Source organism: Mus musculus, chromosome 5 (genome assembly GCF_000001635.26).
Source record: "Mus musculus strain C57BL/6J chromosome 5, GRCm38.p6 C57BL/6J".
Taxonomy (NCBI): Eukaryota; Metazoa; Chordata; class Mammalia; order Rodentia; family Muridae; genus Mus; species Mus musculus.
In genome coordinates, this window is record NC_000071.6 from 151406504 (window position 1) to 151432118 (window position 25615).

The window sequence follows — 25615 nt, forward strand, 5'->3', positions numbered from 1 at the left end:
CAAGTCTGTCACTTCAAAAGGGCAAACATGCCACCACACCAAGCTGTGATTTTTCACCTTGTGCAATGGAGTCGCCCTGAGAGTCTACAACAATTCATCTTATTTCTGTAAGAGGTATGCCTGCATGGTAAATAACATCAGTGATGAACAGTGTTGGATAAAGTCAGCTGTGTTACTCTACCATGCAATGTGTAGCATTATGCCCTTTCTATGTATTTTGAAAGCCCTTCCCTTCTGATTTTCTTTTCTCTCTCAAATACTGCCAAATGGTGTTTACAAAGGCTTCACTTTATTTCATCATATTCTCTAATTTAATGATACTGAGATATTTACATCAGATTCTTATAAACAGTATTACAGATCACCCTTCAGTACCTTGTTCGTAAGAAAAACTCCAGATGCCTAACAAAGAAACAATGCCTACTAGCATACATATACATATATGTGCATTTCTATATGATTTTCTTCATATATACTACTCAGGCACTATCTGGTTTAGTAGATGTTAAACTGTGTGGAAGAGAATGAAATTAAGAGTGCATTTTATGATGAATATCCTCATGGCTCAGCGTTTGCAGTCTCTTCATAAATACATTGGGTCCACACAAATGATTGGCATAACTAAGGATAACATATTAAGAGTCTCAAGAGGTTGGGCATTCTTGAATAATTCTTTCCAGGCTAGTTCTATGCTTCATTCTTCAAATAACTTAATGTGAAAGCCACATATGGAGTAGAGGATTTTATTTGTGCTTCAGAGAGCACAGGGAGGTGGCTAAATTGGGAGGAACCCCAGCTTCACTCCTTAGTCTGAATGAGCAGGCTTTCCTGCCCCCACCTACTTCTTGGGCTCCCTTTCTGAACTCTGGGCTTAGTATTTTCAGAAGGACCTAGACACGACAAGATCACATCTGTTTGCATCTTTCGGTTAAATGGGTTCTTCAGAAAGTCTAAACAGGACTCTTCTGTCTGTTAGAGGTCAAAACTACAATTGATTATCAATTTTTTATTTTAATGAATTGAAAAGACACGAACTGTTTGAATAACCTTGTTTCCCTCTTGCCTATATTGGAAAGACTTCAAATATATTTTATTCATGCTGCAACCTGACTTATACCTCTAAGCTAAGCATTCTAAGAGGCGTCAACCCAGAGCATCTGAAATGTTTTGCCAAGGACCTGTCAGAACACCTTGAGAAAACAAACCACCCCATGATTCTAGTCTTACACAACATTAGTGATCTCACAGCTAAAATATGTCTGAACCATCCAATGGTAGAGGCTACTCAACAAATGCACAGACCTTTTCTTGTTGTTGTCGATAGATATTTTCTGAATTCCTTGAACTATTTCTAAACCATTGTATTTTCAGGTAATAGCTATCTTTAAAAGATTCTGTCCTGGGGATTGGAGAGATGGCTCAGCAATTGCAGAAGACCAGGGTTTGATTCCCAGCACTACATGGTGGCTCACAACCATCTGTAATTCTGATTTTAGGAGGATATGGTATCTTCTTCTGGCCTCTGTGGGCACTGAACACATGTGGTTCATATAAATACATGCAGGTAATAATCCTAGACTCCTAAAAATAAATCTTCAAATAAAATAAAGACTCCAGAACCCTTTATCCCAAAAACATTAATATGTGAGTGTCCTTTTCCCCTTTTGCATATAATAAAGTGCCTGAGAGCCTTGTTTTGGGAGAGTGAAGGCCAATGAGCAGTGTACCCTGTTGCTGGTTTTCTTATTGTATAATCACGTGACTATTTTCAGTGGTGATGAAAGAAACACCCTGTCACATGCTTATGCCTAGCTCTCTCCTGACTGGTCCATGAGGGTGGGTGTTTTTTTTGAGTCTGGAATAATTTATCATCCTGATAGCTAAACTCTGGTGCCACGCACACTGGAAAATGCCACGCACTCTGGTCAAGTCTGCTTGACAGGCTGAGAAGCCTGAAAGCACTCACTCTGAAAAGTGTGAGTTTCACAGAAACTCACCTCCTGGAGCTTTGGCATTCTCATTAACCTATATACTCATACCCTATTCCCGAGTTAGTCTGGTATATGGAACTACGAGCTCTCTTTTAATATTTTATTATAAATGCCTTTTAAGATTAAATTCTGATATAGTTAAGTCTCCTCAGTGTTCCAAGGTCTCAGAAGCCTATGAGCGTAGAATCCAGTAGGAATGCAGTAAAGAGGTTACCTATTCAGTAACTAATTAAGCATTACAAAAGATGGAGTCAGTGGCTGGGAGCTGGTCTGCAAAGTATTTGCTAGGGACTGTGGCAAATCGCACCCAAACAAGAGAATACCATGAAAGAGCCAGGGAATCCCACTGAGATAGAAATCTTCAGTACAGGCTACATTGTATATTAGAAGCAAGATTGATGAATTCTCCTAACAAATGGAGATTCTCTAGATACTTAAAAGTTACACTCATATAAGAATTTAGCAAGGCCTAGGAAATAGGGGGGTTGTGATATTGCATTATTCATGAGGCCTGCCAAGAGCAGAACACACCCCCCCCCCCCCCCCCCCCCGTGCTAGCCTTCACAAGGATCAAAGGTAGAGCACTAGAGTGTGAAATCCTTACCTGTCACTAAGCTGACCCTAGGCAGGACTGCTTTATCTTCTTTACTGTAAACATTTACCTGGTTCCTGTAAATCCTTTTGAAATCATTCCTTTGTTTTGTGTCAGGCAACTTCAATGTACTTTGCCTGCTGTGACTCCCGGACCCCTTGTATTTTCTGTACTATATAACACTGGTGTTTACTTTGTGAGAATACATTCAGATCACCCACCAACACCTTGCCCACCTGCCCCAGAGACTCGTTCCATGCAGACAAAGGGACCCAGAGGGTCTGCTGCACTCTGGGTCCTTCTAGTGCCAGAGCTCCTGAATAGCCCACACATTTCTTTTTCCTTCAACTGCAATCTACCCCTTAGAAATAAATGAGCTTTCCCTAAGCCCTGTAATTAGAATTCAAATGTAATATTCAAATAGCCTATAATTAGAATATAAATAGCCTCTAAGTAGCCCATGCAAATGAAGGTATTAATGAATTACAAATCACTAAAGGAAATAAAGGGGGTGGCAGGCCATCCCTATGCTGGTCCCCTCCAGCCATGCAGTTGTGTTCAACAGCCTGCTAGAAGTCAGGGTCTTTTGGCTGGGACAGACCTCAAACTTGCTTCAATAAGGGAAAAAAACAAAAAAAAACCCAAAACATGTTTTATATAATTCACAAATACCCCTGACACACACACACACACACACACACACACTACAAAATTTTTTGGTTCGTTTTGTTTGTGGTAGGTAGGGAAAGAACCCCCCCCCCCCCACACACACACACACACGTACACACTCCTTCCACACTGCTGCTTATTAAGTAAAACAATTCTTCTATGGCATTCCTACTGTGTTTTTAGAACTATTTTAGATACACGCTTTCTTTCATTGAATTTTCCAGGAGAAGACATGAAAGACCATTCTCATTCTCACTTGTAGACAGAAGAAAGCAGGACTCTAGAAAACCGACTTGTCCAATCTTGTAATTTTGGTAGTAAAACGTTGCTACATCCCAAACAGCTCACTGGAACAGAAATAGACTGTTAATGTTTTTTGGTCATGCCAATATAAAAGAGGAAAATAAATATTGACTCTAAGAATTAATCTCAAGGTTCAACTATTGCAACATAAGGGTAGATTTGGCTCTCACCTGTCAGTTGTAACTCCCATTCTGACCCCGCCCCCAGGCCCTTTGAAACTAATGCTTTATCTCTTACCACTTTATGCCTTTCTTCTCTCTTTTTTTTTTATTTTTTCATTAAATTTCAAATTAGCACAAAATATGCACAAGAAGGTAGCTAGAAGGATGATCATGTTAATAAGTTGGTGAGAGTTGTTGAGGCAGTCTTTGTGGATAGGGAACACACATTTACATGAGTGTACCTGTGTGTGTGCAGGTTTGCGTGACATGCTCTGTGTGTGAAGGCACAAGGACCAAGCCTTTCTTAATGGCTTCCCCTCAGGTCTCTCACTGAACCCAGAGCTCATGGAGTCAGCTAAACTAGCTGACCAGTACGAACTTCTTACTCGAGCCTCCTTAGTACTGGGATTATGGGTTCATTTGGCAATGCCTCGTTTCTCTTCCTTTGCTGTGATAAATACACTCTGACTAAAAGCAAAACAGCAACTTAGAGGAGGAAAGAGTTAATTTGGCTTAATCAGAAAACATGAAGGAATGCAGTTTGCTCGCTCTCTCTCTCTCTCTCTGTCTCTCTCTCTCTCTGGCTCCTGCTTTGTTAGCTTTCTTATATAGTGTAAGATGCACTGATCAGAGCATGGTGCTGCCCAGTGACTGTGCCCTTCTACACAAGACAATCAAGACAATCTCTTCACTGGCATGCCCACAGACCACCCTGATAAAGACAATTCTTTAACTGAAACTGTTTTTCAGGTGATTTTAGGCAGTATCAAATTTATAGTGAGTGCTGAGACACTAAACTAAAGCTATCTTTTTTTTTTTTTTTTTTTGATGGTTATACCAGGAGAGATGGATAGCAGTCTATAGGGTAGAAACTAAGGATTGTGAATAAAGTAAAAGCTTTTTTTTTAAAAATCTGAATTTAAAAATCTATGAGTGGAGGGCAGAGTTGAGGGAAGAAGAAGGAAGAGGAGAGAGATCTCGAGGGAAATGTTCAATATCTGTGGCACAAGAAGAGACCACGGAGACAGTGTGCTAATAGAGTAATCAGCTGCTGAGAAGGTGACTACAAAAAACTGAACTTCCAGTGTTCCAGGCACCCTGAGGGAACTTCTCAACAACCCTACAGAATAGTGAATGAATATGAGGAGCACTGTTCATACACCAAAGATCAGAGACCCCACATAACCTGCCCTGGGACACAGCCAGTCAGCAGCACTGCTGGGTAGGAAAAACATCTGGTTGAACCTGGTGTTCCAAAGAGCTGATGGGGGAGTTGGGGTGCCAGGATACTACAAGAGAGTTCTGGGAATAAGCAAACATGGGTCGCAGGTCGATACTTGCTTCTGAATAACTAAGGCCTAGAATAAGGAAGGCTGATTTTGACTGAGGCAAAAGGTCAGAGTGAATTTATACAAGAACAAAGTTTTGTCAGAGAATGACTATTTAGTTCTAAATAGCTGTCCTGTAGTGCATGCTGGGAAGAGATGCAGCACAGCTTTTTGCTGGAGAAGGAAGAGCAGGCCTGACGTTCTCACACACGCCTGTGTGCAAACAGCAGGTACTGCTGTACTGTGAGAGTCTCTTGAACGCCAATAACAAGTTGGCATTTTGAATAGTGCACACAGACAACACACATGCACACGTACAAATAGAACACTACACACATATAAATTTCACACATAGATAGGACACACAGCACATAGCACACATATACATAACAGACACAAACAGACAGCACCCATGGACACATACACACATAGATACCACACAACACAATACAGAAATCTCATACACAGACAACACACACTCAATAGCACACACATAGTACACAGACATATACATATTCAACCCACATATATGCATAGCATTCAGATAAACACACTTAAAAACATGCACATGACACACAGAGAGATAGCCTATACAGAGAGCACATGCAGACATATACACATGGCACACACACACATAAACACAGAGACAGCACACACATTATACATACACACATGCATAAGACACACAGAAACAGCACAGACACAGAAACAGACATATGGCACATGCACAAATATGTACAGCACACACACATACACAAAGATAGCATTCAAAAGAGACAGCACATAAACACATATATATGGCACACACATAGCAAACACAGAGACACAGAGCACACAAAGACACACACTTACAGCAAAACACACACACACACACACACACACACACACACACACACACCCCAGTGTAAGAATCTTAGAAAACATTGATATTTGCCTATTTTAACTCCAGAGAAGTTTCCTGATATAAGGACTAACTTGGGCTTGTTCCTGGCTCCACTTGTCTGTCCTGTCCATAGCAGATTGGGCTGTGGATAGATGGCCTGGCCTTAGTAGCCAATCCTGGGCTGCCTAGACATTCACAATGTGGTCCAGGCCCAGAATAAAGCCTGGATCAGTGATCAGCCTCCTCTCTTGGGAATGTGAATGGAGAGACAGATTACACTTCACTTGGTCATTTCTGTGTGAGATGATGGCCTCACTGTAATCCAGCCTGCCTTGGTCTCATAGTCATCTTGTATGTGTCTTCAGAGAGCTGAGATACGAATGCGTGCTCCATCTGCAGGACAAATGCACTTTGAAATATTACTCAGTGCAAGAAGGCATTGAGTAGCTTGCACCCATCAGTAAGATAATCAGTTGTAGAATTGGGGAAGCTGCAGTGTCAGGGACTTATACTGTTTTAGACGTGTTATCTTGGAAAACATTTTATTGTTTGGAAACAATGAACAACCGTTTGTCTCAATTCCAGAAACAAGTGGCACTTCAGTGGGTCGCAGTCCTTGCTCTCTGGACTGGGTTTGACATGTGCAAAAGTTTGCTCCCAGGAATGTGCGTGGGAGTTTTATTTCTTCCTGAGTTCAGTTTCACATAGGGTGGATCTTATTTGCATTCAGCGGCTGTGGCAGCATGGAGGGGCTTCCCCCTTTTCCCCTTGCAGCGAATTGAGAATTCTGTGGCTTTTCCAGCTGGCAGATATTACAGAGTACATATCTGGATGATAAGAGACACCAGCTGTTGTCAGAGAGATGATAACGCCTTTTCAAATGGACAGAACACTTACAAAAGGAAATGTAAAACTGGTCAATTCAATGAAATCCAAGCAGAGGGGTACAGCCTTCTGAGACCACACTGTACACATAAAGAGAGAGAATGCCGTGTGCATGCTCTTGATTAACAGCTCAGCGCTACATTTGGTGGTTGTTGTTGAATAATTGGAACTGAATGTAGCTAGATCTCCCCAACTTTCTTTTCCTCAGTTAAGGAAGTATTTCCATCCTAGTCACAGAAAATAAAATTTAAAAACACAACTTGTGTAATTGTTCTTTCATTTGTTTATTTTTCTTTCATTTCTCTTTCCAGGGTCTCCCTGTAAGAAAAGCATTTTGTGCCAGGGTGAAGTGGTTGTGTGAAGGAGGGCCTATTAAGTGCTTATGAATTAAGTAGAGGAGAAAGCAAGGATTCTGGGAAATTTGATAAACTCCGTCACATCTTGACTGTGGGCTGCTCAGCCACTGTCTTGCTATCAGAAGATGCCAGCAATGGAAAAAGTCAGGAACATTATCTCCGGGGCAAAACCAGCTGACATAGGGTAATCTTTGTTGTCACCCTAAGGATCTTTGGCTTTCTAATAATAGTGAGGTTCAGCATCATGGGCTTCCTTATCCAGCTTTGGAATCACTCACGAGTTCAGGGTTTTGTTGTTTGTTTTTGTTCTAACCACCTTTTGAGTAATTGTGACTATCCTAAAGTTCTGATCAAAAAGGAATAGCTCTGTGTCATAGCCTTGCAGAATTCAAAACAATAAAATATTATGTGCAAGTGCTTCTAAAATTAAAATGTATCACAGAATAAGCTTCATTCTACTTGTTGATTTCCAAATAACACTTTGAAAGGATAATATTTCATGGCAAATGAAATGTTGAATGTTAAGAAACTTAATAAGAAAAATATTCATACAAGAAGATTGTCATTTTGCACTTAATTTATTTATTTATAATTTTTTTATTGAAAATAGATTCTTTGTGCTTAATAATTATATGAAGTATGGGGTTTAACAAAAACAAAATAAAATTAGAGTAGAATGTTCAGTTTATCACAACAATGGAAACTTATTAACATATTCTCTCTTCTCTAACATGCCCCCCCCCCAAGACTCCAAACGCTTTAAAATACAGATGTATTTGTCTGAGTTAAGCTTTACAGTAATCTTTTAAAAACTTTGCCTGGTAATGAGAGTAAAGAGAGAACGAAGAAATCTATATCCTGCACAAAGTAAAGTGAGTCCCAGACATACTACTGCCACAGTGACTTTGAATTTAAAACAGCTAACTGAAAGAAAAATCAAAGTGGAATTTCCCAATTGAAAAATAAGCAATATTAATCATTATGATGTAGATGTTTTGTAGGACAATAATTTTTATTATTTTATTACATTTATGTGGAGAATTTTATGTCCTGCCCCCAGTTCATGACTATTTGAATAATAGATACAGAGATTCATATGGAACAATTTGCATTGTGGTCCACTTAGTGAGTTCCAGGCCAGAGAGTGAGACCATGTCTCAAAGCTAAAACTAAATGATACTAAACAAAAAACCCCAGAGGATAATGGTCACAGGCAGCATGAATCTATTCCATCTCCGTGTGTAGGATAACTTTCACTCTGTTTTCTTAAGAGAATCTGGTTTAAAAACTACATTCTATTGCCTGATCAGTCAATGGCAGACTATAATACTTTGACTCCTTGGGTAAAGAAAAATTTGCTAGTCCAAACCTTAACATCATTTCCGACATGAAATATCTAGGTAGAACTAGACACAGATGAAAGCTTCGTTCTCTGTTCTCATCCTGAGGAGGTCTCAAACTGCCTTTTCATGAATCTGGGCCACCCTGAGATTACTATGGCTTAGGTAAACATGTTAGATGTGGTACCAGATGCCAGTTTTGAGCCCCACTTTGGCCCAATAAAAGATAGAGAAGCGTGGTGGTGCACACCTTTAATCCCAGCACTAGGGAGGCAGAGGCAGGTGGATTTCTGAGTTCGAGGCCAACCTGGTCTACAAAGTGAGTTCCAGGACAGCCAGAGCTATACAGAGAAACCCTGTCTCAAAAACAAAAAACAAAAACAAAAAAAAGATAGAGAGACTAGAATCTCTACCATTTTACTTAATACAAAGTTCAGATGCTGGTAAAAAGTAATTTAATATACAGTGCACAAATTCTATGTGTGATAAAAGCACATTTAAATATGGGCTGGTATAAGCTTTACTTTCTTTCTATATTTCTATACAATAATTGACACTGAAGGATATATGCTCAAGGCTTATTGTGTGTTTTGTTTGTAATCTACTTGGTTTTGTATATATTAAGACCCCTATTATTTTCATTTTTTTAAGGATGAGAAAATATGAATTTCCAAGTTTTTCATATTTTCAAAGCTGATATACTAGACCACAAAATATTTATACTAATAATGTATATTTTGAAGTAAGTTATATCTGATATTAATTCCAATAAGTCACTAACCAAAGCAGATCTTGGGCAAGATCCTTGACTGTAATGTCTTCCTATTAGGGAACAAAGCAACAACTTTCAAGAGATACAGAGTGTATTCCATGGTACAATATATCGTGCAAGTATCTTGTGTCTAGAAGTTTCAATGGCATTTAGTTACTTTTAGCTATTTTAGTTAATTTTATTTTGTGTGTATGATGTTTACGTTTGTATATCACATGTATGCAGTGCTCCTGGAGTTCAGAAGGTGCCAGATCATCCCCTGGGACTGGAGTTACAGATGTTTCTAAGTCTGGTTGCTAAGCCCAATTCCTCTAGAAGAGCAGTCAGTGCTCTTAAGCACCGAGCCACCTCCCAAGGCTCAGCGTCTATTTTTTAAAGATAATATTGATTGCATCTTCAGCTTTTGATACATTAAATGGTAGTAGTATATAATACAATACACTTAGCCAACATAAAAAGGATAAAATGCTTATGAATTAAGTTAACAAACATGACATAAAACTTGTCAGGTAGTTCTGGGCATGGTGGCACATGCTTTTAATCCCAGTGCTTAAGGACAGAGGCAGGTGGATCTGAGTTTGAGGCCAGAGCTGTACATAGTGAATTCAAGGCCAGCCAGGGATATGTAGAGAGATGCTGACTGAAAATAAAAACAAAAACAAAAATAAAAACAACACAAGAGTAACAAAATATATCAGGCGATAGCTATAAATGTCACCAAAGGAAATTAAATAAATAAGTCACTGGAAAGATTCTACATGTTCATGGATTGGAGGCTTACTATGGCTAAGATACATTATTCAAATTGATATGCAAATTTTTTACAATCCCTATCAAAATCTGGACTGTTTATTCTGCAGAAATTTAGAGACACGTCTAAGAATTCACAGAGAAATGAAAGCGAGTCATAGTCAAAGTAGTCTCGAGGAAGGACAACATTAAAGCATGTGAACTTCCCAACTTCAAAGCTTGTTACAGACCCATCATGAAGGGCACAAAAACCAATGGAATATAATTGACGCTCCAGAAACAAACCTACTCTGCAGACTTATCTGTGATCAGTTTATTTTGAGGAAGGCTCCAAGTCCATTTGATAGAGAATTACATTTTCAATAAAGGTAGTGGGTCATATGCTAAAGAATGAAGTTATAAAAAGAGAACAAATACAGAAATGTAGAAGCTAGTATAATAACACTCTCTATAAGGTCAGAAGAATAAATCCTTGATGGGTTACATGGAGCAGGATTTCTTAGATATGCTATGAAAGCACATGTCAAAAACAAAATACAGCTACGTTGGATTTTACTATCTAAAAGATTCCTGTGCTACAGACAGTATTATCAAAGCAGTACAAAGGACCATGCCAGTGCTTTGATTGGGAGGCACTGTCAAACAGAGCAGAGCACATCAAAGGGTCCTTTGTAGTTAACAGAGTGACAAGATAAACTGTGATACTGGGAAAATATTTGCAAGTCACATATTTGATAAAAGGCTAGCTTTTGAAATATACAGAGATTCTTCTTCAGTAAATAGGCAAATAATCTACTTTAAAAACAGGCAACAGATTTGTAAAGCATTTTTCTCCCTCTTTGACTAATGGCCAGATACTGATGAAAAAGATGTCCAACAGCTTTAGTCGGTAGGGAGAGACAAATCAAAACCATACTAACACACTACAGCCACTAGAACTGGCTTCATCAGAGTGACTGCCAAGGGTTGATGAGGGTCTAGAGAAATTGGAGTCCTTATATAATGCTGGTGGAATAGTTAGGAGGGACAGCTATGCTGAGAAAAGATAGAAGCTCTATTAGAAAGTTAGACATGAGGTTATCACATGACTCAGCAATTCTGTTTCTAAATTACATTCCAAAGGCATGATTTTCCAAAAACAAATGTGAAGGCTAATCTTGGTTGTCAACATGACATATCTGGGAGGAGGAAACTTCAAACAAATTCAAAGGAATTGTGTCCATCAGGTTATCTGTGGGCACATCTGTGGGGACCTTGTTCTTTATTATTAATTGTAGAAGGGCTCAGCCCACTGTGGGTGGTACCATCCCTAGGCAGGGTAGAACTGGATTGTGGATTAGTAAGCAAGAGGGAGTGAGCCAGTAAGCAGCATCCTCTGTGGTCTCTGTTTCAAGCTCCTGACTTGAGTTCATGCGTTGGCTTTCTTCAATAAAGGACTGTAACCTGTAAGCCAAACTAAACCCTTTCCTCTTCTGTAATGTTGTCATTATGCAGGTCTTGTTTAGGCAGCCATGACATTTGAGCATGTATTATATCTAGAAGACAGGGTTAGGGTTAGGGTCGAACTAGCAGCAGGCACCCTGGCTCCTACTCTTTTTCAGTCCACTCCTCTGCCTCTCACACAGAGCCTTAGGTGTAGGGTTACATTGCAGATGTACCAGTTGGGGCTGAGAACTCCATGGTTACCTGTCCTCTGCATTTTGGCTACTTGTGGATTTCCATAGCAGCTTTTCTCTGCTGCAAAAAGAAACATCTTTGAGGAGGGGTGGCAGCTATGTTTATCTGTAAATGTATGGATAAATACTTTGAATTCATTATGCTGGCATTTTAAGATGGGGTAAAGGCTACTAGTGATGACTTAACACTGGGGATTGAACTGGATATAACCACTAAGTTATATATATCAAAAAGTTGAATTTTATACAAATGTAATTCAAGTCTCAAAAATGCAATATAGCAAAGTCTTTAGTGATCAAAATTAATTTATTGAAAAATTACAACAGGTGATTTTTTTTGTGAGTAATTCAGGCATGGCTTCAATGCTCTGAAGTATTTTGTGTTTTTTCCTTGGCGAATAAGAAGTAGGACATTTAAAAAATATGGTAAGCCTGGTGTTTGCCTTCTGGTAAGTGTTTAGTAGCTGACCAGAGGGATGGAAGCTTTGAAATAAAGAACAATATTTAGGCCTCTCATCTTGCTGCTTTATCTGACCTCCCCAGCACTAGTCCTGGGGTCCATGATAAGCCTGCTGACTCTGCTTTGCCTTATTTCTCATTCCAGAGCGATGCTGGGAACCAGGGACATCCCTGACTGTGTGACTCTTTACTGTTCTGAATACTTTAGAAACTCAACACAATCAAAGGATTCTTTCTTTTTCTTTTAATTGACTTTAATGAGATGAACCAATCTAATCCTTAAAGTCTCTCTAAATTCATAATGTAATTATTAGTGAGAGGTTAACACAAATTTAATGCTATTCTCTAGTAGATGGATATAAACAACAATTAGTTAACAATTAGTTAAAATTAGCTATTGGCTCTTTGTCACCCAACTCATCCTGACACAAGTATATAGTGGAACAGAGTATAATAAACCTTTTAAAAACTATGTGGTCATTGTCACAGTGGTGAGGATGAAGGCAGGTGTTGGCTATCGGGCCAACATTGCAAGGTCAGGAATCTATCCAGGAAGCGTCTAACAATAAAACTCAGATTACTCAAAGGTAACTCCTGATTCTCATGTTAGGTAGGTTCTTGATCATGTTGTATCTGGTCCTGCTTTATTGGGTGGAACTAGATATATCCTAATACCCTTGCCATTTTATGCAACTCATAAAAATCTGAGAAAATGTCTATTTTATTGTTTTAAATTATGTGTATCATGTTTATGTAGAGAGATGTGTGTGAGCGTGGAGGAGCCTGCAGAGATCAGAGGAGTTGGATCCACTGAAGAGCAAAGATTAGCATGTGAGATTGACCTCTGTCCTCCACATGTGAAATCATACCTGAACTTCTCTCTCTCTCTCTCTCTCTCTCTCTCTCTCTCTCTCTCTCTCACACACACACACACACACACACACACTCACACACTTCTTGAGTTAATGCTACAAAATATGCAGGAAGCAATCAAATTGAGAGGAAAAACAGTAAACTTGTACTAATAACCTTGCCACCATTGAGATGGAACATTATTAACCCTGCACTTCCTTGGTGCAGAACTGTCAAGAGGCCTTCACTGAGAAAGGGCTTCCCGCTGAGATGGGAGGAAAGGCAGCCACCACACCTGAAGGAAAAGGAATCCCAGGTTCCAACCCTCTTCAGGGCCCTCCTGGGTGTCATGACTTTGCTTAATGAGGTTCCCAAGAGTCATAAGTCCTGCCACTTGGCTGGTGTGACTGACCACAGGAACCTATAACCAACCAGGGCAGAACATGACTTCTGATTTGCCTCTGAAGGAAGAGAGGCTTCGGCTTAAATGGACCCAGGCTATGTGGCAAGATGGGAATACTCACGACCTAGGACTACAGGTAAAGTTCCTGGGGACTGCATTCATGCTTTGGCTTCTTTACCTCCAAATGGAGGGAGGGAGATTTACAGGTTGCTTCCATGGATCACAGTAGAATGGCAGATGGGTCATTTTGAACTCCTATCTTAATATTACAAATAAATTGAGCAGATTGCACTATATAGAATCACAGTGTTTAGGGGTGGGAAGTGACCTCAGGCATAATTTTAGCTTAGGCATCACCACTCTGAGGTAGAAAGGAGACTCTTGCTAGTATTTCACAGCTTGGTGATTCATAGGTGTCTATTGCTAGGTGCTTGGGTGTAAATAGTGTGTCATCTCTGCATCTCTCTTTACCTGATTCTACATATACATAAAATAAAACACCTATATGTTAAAGATGTTAAAGCATCCATAGCCTATATATTTTCAAAGATTAAATCACTCAATTATTCAAGAGTCTTGGCCCAAAGAATTGTACAGTGTTCATTCTTGTTGCCATGGAATTTCACAAGGTGCTACATGGTTTTCAAATGTGATGCTAACCACAATAAAACCAGAGCCTATTTGAAAAGTGTTCCATCAATCGCATATGTGGGAAACATCTGCCCTATACACATAGTGTCTAGTGATCATTCTTAGGTCGTTTGTTCTTAGTGGGGGCAAGAGATTCTGCTTTCTGCCTGAGTCTCTGGTTGAGAACTCAATTCATGCATTCAGTGTCTTCAGAGCACTGACCGACGTCAGATGCTGTTCTAGGTTCTGGAGACAAGGTAGTGAGCAAGAAGAGCTGAAAATCCCTGCTCCATCTCAAATATATCCAGCCAGCTCATTAGCTAGTTCTCTTTAAATCTCAGGACAGATGATGGGGCTTGGGGAACTATCACCTGATTGTTCATAAACCACAAGCTAGTCGCCAGTCCCCTATCATACTAGACTTTAAATTTTCCTCTTTATCATGCAGTTCTAAAAACATCCATGACTGTATTTGCCTGTCAAATTATCTAACACAGAAGCAGTGTGGTCACAGCAAATCTCTGGCTGTTTCTGTGTCACTAAATCATGTGTGTTACAGAGCCCTGAGGCCACTTCACCTCCTCCATTCCCTCTTTGCTTACACTCTCTAAACCTTGGCATCTCTACTATCTGTGTCCACTTAGCAAGCTATGAGGATACATGAGGACATCAGTGGTGATGAGAGAGGGTGAAGGGGGAGGGAGAGGGAGAGATGGGCAGAGCGAGAGGGGGAGGGGGAGGGAGAGGGAAAGAGGGGAAGGGAGAGGGAGAGAGAAGGAGGGGAGGAGGGGAGAGGGAGGGGGAGAGGGAGCTTGATTCTGACAATTCAGACTTCATACTCCACACTGGACAAGCTCTGTACCTCCAGGGATAAAATTCTTCTGTAGTTTTGATCCCTTTGCCAGGGTTCCCAGGTTCTACCAGAGATGCTGAGTAAAAATTTACCTGTGTAGGACTTTTACACTGTATACTCTGAATGTGTTTCTTTTTGTTATTTATGAGGATATGTACAAGAAAAATGTGCAAATAAACATTTAGGCAGGTAGTTTTGGAGCTGTAACTGACTTATCATCCAACTGTTGTTGAACTCCTAAGGCACCATCCTCTTTGAGGTTCACTAAAAGCCAGGAAGAATAATATTATCCTTTAAAAATCATTGGCTTGTTGCAAGGTACCCCTTAATTTCAGATGTGAAAACAAGAGCCTGAAAACTAAATTAGCTAAAGACACGTTTTCTTATGATCCAGTACAAAATTATTCTGCTTAACAGATACTAAGTTATTGTCACTGTGAAATACTTTGGACTGAGTTGCTTTTACTCTACATTTAAAAAAAAAAAAAAAAAAAAAGATGCCTTAGGAAAAATGGAAGTGCCAGAATCAAGTCCTAAGGATTTTTATTCAGGACACAAACTGAAGCATTCCTAGGTGAAAGAGGCTGTCCCGGACTCACTTCTTAGGGAATCTGGTGGTGGGCGTTGAGGGAGAACATGGGCGGGGAGTTGGAAAGTGTCCAGGCTGCGTTGCATTTGGACAAGTGCTTGTTTTGCTACTCTCTTAAAGGCTCAAGGGTGGGAGAATGCCTTCATACTAGTGACAGAGCTTCAGAGGATAAGGCTGGGCTCTCATGCAGTCGGTGTCAGCATGCCGCCCAGGGTTACAGTGTCCAGAGAGACACTGATGAACGTGTTTGCTGGGACTGTGGGTGAAAGAGGATGCTCACAAGTGGTTCTTACTCTTCCCTTTGAATGGTAGCATTTTATAATTGCATTCAGTCCTAAAGGTCGTGCTCTCCTTTAAGTCAGTATTCACTTAGTTTAGTGAGTGAAGAGTGTTAGAAGAGGAGACAGTTAAAACCAGTCACACTAGGAAGTGAGTTCCAGGGCGTAGATATCCACATAAGCCCAGGCTAAGTCACAACTAGGCACCATCTTTCTCTGGTTACTCCCTATAAGCAACAGTGGAAATCCCACTGGTCCAGTAGTCAGTGTAAGTCAGCAGCCATCTCTAGCCAGTGGCCAGCAGATAAAGAGGTTGGCAAAAGGTGCACAGATGCAGGGAGTGAACAAACCCTTGTAGAAACAAACCAAAACTGACCCCTCTGCACAGGGAGAGTCAACAGCAGGGCAAGCCATAGAGAGTGGCTTCAATTCCCTCCAGGGTCCTTAATCCACATCATATTTCTGTAGCTTCTGCTGCTGCCTGAGCTCAGCTGTTGTGAAGCAGGGCATCTCTGAGAGCACCACTGGGCCTCTGACATGCCCAGCCTACAGCTTTTACCCCATCTGGAACCTTGCCCATGCTCTTTGCCATAGTATGAAAAACATTTTTCACATGGTCCTTTCCCTGAATAGTTCTGACTTGCTAACCATTCCTGGTTACAAAATCTAATCACTGTTCTTTGCATGTATAGAGATTCAAAGATTACTCCTGCCCTGGCAGGCCGACTCATACTGTGCTCGTATTTACCCACAGATGCCTCGGCAATACTTAGTCAAAAGAACTTCCGGCGCGAGACCTCATCTGGGTTGGAAAACATTTAGGTTTCAGTGTTATGAGGGAACCACAGCTTGCCATGCGTTCTTTCAAGCAGTAAAAGACAACTTGGGTCTGGGACTGTGGCACAGGCTTTGCTTGGCATGAGTTCTGACATGCAGCATATCCCACCCAATCCCTGTGTTTCTGACAATGTCACCAACACTCATGCTGAACTTCACTGAGGCATTCTCTACAGCTGCTTTTCTACTGACAGGACGCAGTAAACAATCTTTTTCTCTGTTACAGCTTGTGAAGATAGTCTGTTCCGATCTATCTGGATTTTCATCTTGGTTACAAGTGGATGTATTTTTAAAATTTTAATCTCTGGGTATTTATTAAACATATATATCCAAGGCACTTATAGATTTGCATCTTTTGTTTTGTTTTGTTTGTTTGTTTGTTTGTTTGTTTTTAGACAGGGTTTCTCTGTGTAGCCCTGGCTGTCCTGGAACTCACTCTCTAGACCAGGCTGGCTTGAACTCAGAAATCTGCCTGCCTCTGCCTCCCAAGAGCTGGGATCAAAGGCTTACGCTACCACCCCCTGGCTAGATTTGCATCTTAAGGAAGAATTAAAAATAGAATTTTGTTACAAGTCACCTCACCTCTCCGGAGTTGCTATTCGCACCCCCTGCATGCACTGAGCAGCTCCCCAATAATATCAGAATGGAGCTAATGTGCTATGCAAGTTCAAGTGTTATGTCTATTGCATTTCCTTAATTTACTGTTTTCTACTAGTTTGGCCAGAATTATTTTAATAAAAGCAATTTTAGCCGGGCGTGGTGGCGCACGCCTTTAATTCCAGCACTTGGGGGCAGAGGCAGGCAGATTTCTGAGTTTGAGGCCAGCCTGGTCTACAGAGTGAGTTCCAGGACAGCCAGGGCTACACAGAGAAACCCTGTCTCGAAAAAAAAAGCAATTTTAGCTAATAATAATTATTATTAATATTATAATAAAATCATGATTATCATCTGGTTAAAATTGGATGGTGCCATCTAGTGCCTTTAAAACGTTGGCATTTTTTGGTATAATACTAGAGAATGATTAACAGTTTGGCACTATTATGCCTGCTTTTCTTTTTATTTAAAACTTTAAAAAGATTTACTTACTTCATTTTATATGCATCAGTATTTTGCCTGCATGCATGTCTGTATACCATGTACATACCTGGTGTCAGTAAAGGCAAGAAGAGTGTATCAGTACCCCTGGAACTGGAATTATAGACAGTTGTGAGCCACTACATGGGCGCTGGGAACCAAACCCGGGTCCTCTCCAAGAGCAGCCAGTGCTCCTAACCACTGAGCCATCTCTCCAGACTCTGCTTTTGTTATTTCTAATTCATGTCTAGCCAGATACACTTTATCGAGTATTGCTTATAATTATCAGAACAATCAAAATAGTCTAAATTTTCATTAACTAATTTAGAAGAATGAAAATATCTAACCACCAAGAGATCATTTGAAGATACATGAACATCCACGTGCCAGGAAGTAGGTAAGTGATCACATGAAGTCCTCAGAGGAGCATATGGGAAGCACTCAAGTGCTTCACTTGGGGGGAACATGATGTGATTGTTTCCATTTATAGTTATTATTTCCTCATAATGATTGTGAATTGCTGAGGATGATTGACATGTAAGTCAATGGATAGTTGAACCCCTGAACTCATTGCCAGTATTTGGTCCTTTGTAAGTTCTGAAGCCTCCAAACTTTTCACAGTACAGGGAACATAATTGCAGATGAATTAAGAGGTACATACTAGAATAAATGATGAAAAAGTTCTCAGAATTATCAAACAATTTTTAAAGAGAGTATTTCAAAGCTGGCCCAAGTTTTAGTCCACATGCTTTGACCTGGTAGAAGATACTTATCTGCAGCTAATGTTTTATGTTGAGAATTGGCTTTTGGGCTAAATAGTGTGTTCTCCATCTCCCAGTCTTAAAGCACACTAATGATAAAAACAAACAAACACCACACACACACACACACACACACACACACACACACCACACACACACACACACACACACACACACACACACACAAACTGAAACAAAGAAACTAAAAAACAGTGATTATTGTGGCAACTTCTTTCAGTAGTCCACAATCCATCCCTTTAATGATCTAGGCACTGCCAATTTGAGGAAATTGAATGTGTGCATCCACTCTTTGGAGACTGTCTAAAGGTACCAATAGGGAACACTATCCTACTTAAAAACAAAGGCATTTGACTCCAAGCACTTCTCACTGACTGAATGCCAAGGAAATTGCTTGGTTTCTACAGTGTCTGGCATTGCTACAGGCTCAATGATGCTACACACATCTGCCATCCTCCCTTCCTACAGGATTCCCAGTGCTATGCCTTGACCTATTCCGCTAGTGTCTAGGTCATTGGTTATAAAGATCAATTGATCGCAGGGTAAGTGCTGCTGATGGCAGTTGGAAGACAAGGAGTGCTCAGAAGCTCAGTGTAACCCCCCCCACCACACACACACACACACACACACACACACACACACACACACCACCCCCTTAGCGTGAGCCTTCCTGGCTCATGGTGTTAAATCCCCTTCCTTCATGACTTTGTCTCTCATGCATTGAATAGGACAGAACATTTCACCCATTTCCTGTTGTGTCTATAAAGGATCCACTTTAGGGCATAGTTCTCACGTTCCCAGAGCATGTTTAAAATGAAGCTATACTTCTCAATATTAGTTCTCAAGGACTTCTATGCCTGTGTCATCTAAGTAAAAACTTACAGAATAGTTGACAGATTTGTCAGATGGGCGTGGTTTCCTGGAAGTTAAAGTCAGCTATCTTTTGGCCTTTTGTTCATCTCACTAAAAAAATAATACGACCAAGAGGCAAACATCTTTAAGAGTGATTCTGGAATGGTTGTGATTTCCTCAGAGCAGGGAATCTTATTTATTTATTTATTTGTATTTTATGTATGTTCCTGTTTTTGCCTGCATGTATGTCTCTGCATCTGTGGTGCCTGGTGCCCAAAGAGTCAGAAGAGAACATCAGATCCCCCAAAAGCAGAGCTAAGCATGTTTGTGCCCAATCATGTGGGTGCTGGGAACAGAATTGGTGTCCTCTGCAAGAGCAGGTAATGCTCTTACTACTGAGCCACGTGGCTAGCCCCATGTCAGGGAATTCTTATACCCAGTGTTTATGTACTATCCTGGTCTTCATCTTGGAGAATGTCCATCACTCTTTTCCGTGCAGAGAAATCAGCCTGTGGACACAGTCTAGGGACAGGACATGAGCAACCTAAAAGCATAAAGGATTCATGCTCTTCCAAAGAGAAGAGGACATTTTTGATTAAATAGAGAAGTCTTGGCTTTTTAAACTATGCTCCTTGATCTTTCCCCCTGAACTGATATAGACACATTTTGTTCCCCCCTTTTGTCTTATTATAATATGACAAGACATTACTGACTGTGGCCCTGATTAACGATGTGAACATGTTTCTTAAATATTTATCCTAACATACGGGGTGTTTAGGTTGCAGATGTGTGAGAACATTGTCAAGTTAAAAATAACAATGGAATGTTGGGATGCTAAGCCAAACCCACTGCTTGCCTTGATAGTCTGCACCCTGGGATTCTGACTGCAAAAAGTCAGCTGTTCACACCATTACAGAAGTGAGCGTTTAGCTAGCAAAAATCATAGTGAGAAAGAAAGAAAAAGCCTCAGGAGACCTCCCTCTCAACTTCAGTGACTCCACATTCTTTACTTGGGTGTGGGGTGAAGAGAGTCTCTCTTCTTTGTCTGTGTTAAAATAAATACAGCAATAAAGTGCAGGAGACCCCAGCATACCCTGGACAGTGAGGCATCTTGGTCCTGAAAGGGAAAGCCTGGGGAGAAGAAAATGAAGAACAGGCCAAATCCCCCTTACAATGACACCTTTAGAATGTAGACAGGACAGCCACCAAGGCTGACTCTTAGCTCCCACACAGGAGGGAACACCTCTCATGGGAGTATGTACTAGGAACTTTTATGTGAATATAAACCACTGGCATAGGGGAGAAAGACAACATTGGGTAGTCTGTGATTTGTGTGGAGAGAGATAAGGATGCAGATAGGGGTGTTACACTGGGGCAGGGGGAAGGGGGGTTCAGAGTCAGGAGTAGAGATGGAAGGGAGAGTTCACTATGACCACAGTTCATTTCCTCGTCTTGTATCTGAAAAGGCCAGATAGGACAGAAGGAATTATGTGGACACAGAATTAACACAGTCAGCTTAATAGAGTCTGCCTTTTACAACATCTGGAGAAGAGAAAGAGGATTCAACATCTAACATACAGAAAAAATACTTCACAGAGATACACCCTTGTAGATGACCTAGTGACAAGAGTTAAATCAGATTAAACATGAACAAAACCATTAAGCATTCCTGAGGCTTCCACCCAAAAGATTGGGTTTTGTTAACCTTATATACATTTGAGCTTACTCTATGACATTCCATGTTAGACAAACCTCTGGCCATTAATCTGCACTCTGACAACTTCCAACTTCCTGATTTAATTTGACCCAATCCCAAGGAACTGGCCTGCAGGAGCCAGCACTCACCCCAGCAGATGTCCCACACTGTGCAAAGCAGAGCAGTGCCCATCGAGGCAGCAGAGTCTAACTTCCCTTGCCACTTCTAAGCAAACAACAAGGGACTAAAGCAAAAAGACTTACAGATCAGTGTGAGATTTGGTCACAATTCCCCAGGTTTTCCCACCTGTTCTGGATGCAATCTCAAGTGGCAGAGACAATTTGATCCCTTTTAACGTGAATAGATTACACTAGCCAAGAGCAGAAAGAGAAGCCCGTGGTCTGTGTACAACTCCACACATGCCTAAACTACAACAGTTCTGTGAACCCATTTTGTCACAGAAAACTTTTATTTCAAAAGCAGAGCCATGTGAGCACATTTTACAATGATCTGTTATAAGACAGGAAAGTTTCACATGAAGCAAAACAAAAAAGCTGTTCCTTCACACTCTTTCAGAGTTCAAGAGTTGTGGTCGAGCTCTGCTTACCTTACAACTTCAGCTCCAGGGACATCTCTCAAGTGCAAAGCAGGATGCCAAGGTACAGCAGGGTTGATTTTCCCCTCATACAGGTTTCAGCTGTCAGAGCATCCAGCTCCTCTGGAAGAACCAGCCCCCTCTTGCCGAACACCAATAAGGAAGCCACACAGCACATGTGGGCAGAGGCTTCCCTGGAAGCCAGTCGCAGTCTGCACACATTCTCTGGGACAGAGGTGCCAAATGAACTTGGCCCATGTCACACAAAGCGTCCCATTATGATATCCTGAGCATCTATTGAGGAGGAAAGAGGTTCTGTGAAACTCTTGCCAATCTGGAATTTTCTTGCTCTTGTTAGCTGTGGCTTCCATTCATTGAAAATAAAGAGGAAACATCTGGTGATAGCCTTCCAGGGAACCAGTCAGATTATCTCTAGAACCCAGCCATAGATTAGGATAAGAGGGGGAAGGCTTACCTTCTGGGATGCACTGCTGGTAGGAGGTTTTAGTTAAAGTCCTGTCTCATCTCAGCACTTAGAATAAGTATAGTCTCTCCAACAGAATATTTTACTGGAAGAAAGTTCATGATTGTGAGTATAAATGATGTTTGCTGAGTGATGTCCACCAGCCCTAAGGATGCAAAGAAAATTGAATGAATTTGTGATAGATATAATATTAATGGGTGAAATTAACACAACATGTCAAGTTGACTCTTTCCAACAAGGTACCCAGGAGTCACTGTGAAGAGGGTTAGTGGCTCAGTCTCTGATTGCTCCCAGAAATCCAGGTTAGTTGACTAACCTGGAAGTTCACACCTTCTTGCCTGACAGAGATGTCACCAGAAAAACATTTAACCTTTAGCTTTCCTCCTGCTTCCCAGGATGTTGGTTCTAATCTAAACACACAGACAGGAATCTAGTTAGCACAGCCATCCTCTGAGAAGCTCTATCCAGCAGCTGACTGAAACAGATGCAGATACTCACATCCAAACATTGGATGGAGGTCAGGGACTCTTATGAAAGAGTTGGCGGAAGGATTGAAGCCCCTGAATGGGATGGGAACCTCACAGGAAGACCAACAGAGTCAACTAACCTGGATTTCTGAGAGTTCTCAGAGACTGAGCCACTAACCAAAGAACACACATGGGCTGGAGTGAGGCCCCCTGGCACATTTTTAGTAGACATGTAGTCAGTCTACATGTGGGCCCCTCAATAACTGGAACCAGGGCTGCCCCTAAAGCTGTAGCCTGACTGTGTTATCCATTTCCCAATAGGGCTGACTTGTCTGGCCTCAGTGAGAGAGGATGCGCCTAATCTGGCACAGACTTGATTTGACAGGGTGGGAGGATATATAGGGGGACCACATCCTCTCAGAAGAAAAAGGGCAGGGGATAGAAGGTTTTTGTAAGCAGTGGGGAGACAAGGAGAGGGGCAGTGTTTGGAATGTAAATAACTATAAATAAAAAATTTAAAAGGTGAAACAATAATTAAAATGTTAAGAGTCAAGCCATACTTATTATTTGTGAAGAAAGACTTTTGTGTCTCCCTTGTGGGGATGCCAGACAGAAGTGTATCATTCTAGTGAGCACCTAGGGGTAGATGAAAGACAGAGACAGGCAAAACTGGAATATAATAGTTGAACAAGGAGACCTGAATTCAAGTGCCAGTTCTGGTTGTACAATCAACATTCAGTCTAGGAATGTCTTAAGGTCTCTCCAGGTTGATTTCTCTTTCTGTTTCTAAGAATGAAGAAGTGAGGCTTATTTAATGATGTAAAATTAGATGCTTTCAGAAGTTTCGGGTGTAACTCACTAGGAGGTAGGTGCTCAGGGGAGCCTAGAGGCCACATGATCCACATATTTTATAAGGAGACAAGAATTGAGATTTTTCTGCAAAATTTTATATGTGAGCAGCTTACTTGAAATATTTAAAAGAAAACACCACCAATGCCAAATAAACTATGTTTACAGGTGGAGTTTGTCCTGTGGATGCCAGCAGCTTCTCAGTTTGCTGAGAAATAAAGAGTGAGGTTGATTTCAGAAGAAATGATCTTCACGATGCTAAGAACACAAGGCGGGATTTCAAAGGAAGGAACTTAAAGGCCTCAGCTTCATATGACTGACCTCAGCTTCTCGTGACCTCACCTGGCTGACCTCAGCTTCTCGTGACCTCACATGACCAACCTTGCTTCTAAGGAGTGGTGTGAGACCCGTGAAGCCCTTACCATTCTAAGAATCTGATGAGTAAGAAAGGACAAACACATGACAGGGGAGAACAGGAAAAGAAATCTTTTCTTCATCAAAATGCACCTCTTGAGTCAGGAAAGACTCTTGTCAGAGTCTGGACAGTCTAATATCTATGCACCTTCCAGCAGGTTCTGACTGGGAGCACACTGTATTTGTGAAGGGAGGCTTTGACTTCAGTGAGCAGAAAGAATACTGACCTGCAGAGGATCTGTTCCCCCTACCCCTTACGCCCCCCACCTCTCCCCTCAGCTTTCCTCTATCCCCCATCCCTGACACACACATAAGGTTCCTGGGGAAATGTTGGGCATTGGGCTATGCAAAGACAGTCTGGTCTCCAGTCGAGCTGAGATGTTGAACCCCAGGACCCAGTGGTGATAATTCACCTACATGGGACAGAAGGAGTTCTCTCATGTCTCCTGGAACTCTGGCTCCTGTCAAAGTTACCACCCCCTCAGCCCCCACAAAAGAAGCATGGTTAGTACTCACATAGGCAATGTCCCAACCTTCTGACCTTTAGGCTAGACTCCTCCCCAGTTACCTAGCAACAGAAAAGATAGCAACATACTTTAAGAGGGGCTGTTTGGCCCCTCCTTGCTCTCTCACTCCTCTCTCTCTCCTCTCTTGCTCTCTTTGTTTTCTCCTCTCCTCTCCTCTCCTCTCCTCTCCTCTCCTCTCCTCTCCTCTCCTCTCCTCTCCTCTCCTCTCCTCCTCTCTCTAGCCTTTCTTCACTCTCTCTTTTACCTTCTCTCTTTCCCCCTGCCTTTCTATAATACAGCTCTAAAACCTTAGTCTCTGCTCATCAAGGCCCGCTGCGCAGACTCTTGCCTTTGTGGGAACCTCTCTCCCTAAGCCCTCTCTCCCATAACCCCAGGACACAATAACCCCAGGGCACAGGGTGTTGCTTCAGGCCCCTTGGTTTCGTGGGCTGCCCCTTGTCCACCCCCACCCCAGTCGAGTTGGGTCAGTGGCTAAGATGCCCACCTGGGGCTGAGTGGAAAGCGTCTGACAACCCTCCCACATCTGCCTGCCCATAGCATAGGTAGAACTCTAGCAAGAAATGAGCTATCCTCCCTCCCCACTCTTTTTCCAGCCCCTTTTTAGTTCCCACAGGGAAACATTTACTTTGGCTGGTGAAGAACCTAAATCTGAGATAATGGCACGAGTGATGGGCCTCACAGCCAATCAACTTTGATTTTGAGGAGTTCAGCTATGCTCCTTACAATAAGACCATCTCAGCTGTCTAGTTGATGGTTTATATCCATTTTACCTTCACATAGAAGAGCAGGGTATAGCTTGAGGCCCGAACATCTGCCTATGTCTGGCAACTCTGCACATGGCCTAGAAAAAAAAAAAAAGGCTAGAATATACAGAGGCCAGAGAAGACTTGGGGACGGGGACTTCATCTATGCAGCTATGGGTAGACTGCCATCCTTGGGTAAGGTGTAGCGTATGCCTCCTTTTGTGACTGTGACCTTGGTAGGAGGAGTAGACATTGCTGAAGTCCCATCCCTGGGAAGAAATGCCTTCTATTTATCACAGCTTCACTCCAGCCTGAACGGTTTTATTTTAGGAGATTTCCTTTAACCTTTCTCATTACTGTCCTCACCTTTGCTCTTTCTCAAACTGCATTGTCAACCTGTATGTCTACTGCATACAAGTGTAAATTGATTGGAAATCTCCCCCTCCCAAGACCCCCACACAATATATACTTGACCTATATAGATGATTCAATAAATATTGGTTGATTTAATAATCATTAAAAAGCTAA

The 25615-nt window shown here is 41.4% G+C and overlaps 1 protein-coding gene and 3 long non-coding RNA genes across 9 annotated transcripts in view; 3 read left to right on the plus strand and 1 right to left on the minus strand.

The window, feature by feature from the left end:
- The window catches only part of 1700028E10Rik (RIKEN cDNA 1700028E10 gene), a 45409-nt gene extending 37829 nt beyond the window's left edge, over window positions 1–7580 (plus strand). The window contains exons 3-4 of the long non-coding RNA NR_045700.1: window positions 1372–1564; window positions 7124–7580. This is a non-coding gene — a long non-coding RNA (RIKEN cDNA 1700028E10 gene). The remainder of the gene's footprint in view (window positions 1–1371; window positions 1565–7123) is intronic.
- The window catches only part of Stard13 (StAR-related lipid transfer (START) domain containing 13), a 390686-nt gene extending 368989 nt beyond the window's left edge, over window positions 1–21697 (minus strand). The window contains exon 1 of the mRNA XM_006504923.4: window positions 21616–21697. The gene's annotated coding sequence lies outside the window, so the exon portion shown is untranslated. The remainder of the gene's footprint in view (window positions 1–21615) is intronic.
- On the plus strand, window positions 1–25615 carry Gm3704 (predicted gene 3704). The gene is made up of 4 exons (NR_131166.1): window positions 1–114; window positions 18010–18078; window positions 21585–21667; window positions 23572–25615. It is a non-coding gene; the product is annotated as a predicted gene 3704 (long non-coding RNA).
- On the plus strand, window positions 9922–16948 carry Gm36579. 6 transcript variants are annotated; one of them, XR_003956028.1, is made up of 3 exons: window positions 9922–12996; window positions 13246–13556; window positions 16525–16948. It is a non-coding gene; the product is annotated as a predicted gene, 36579 (long non-coding RNA). The 6 variants fall into 6 exon arrangements; XR_003956030.1 differs by having other exon boundaries at window positions 13453–13556; XR_003956027.1 differs by having other exon boundaries at window positions 9922–11475; window positions 12311–13556.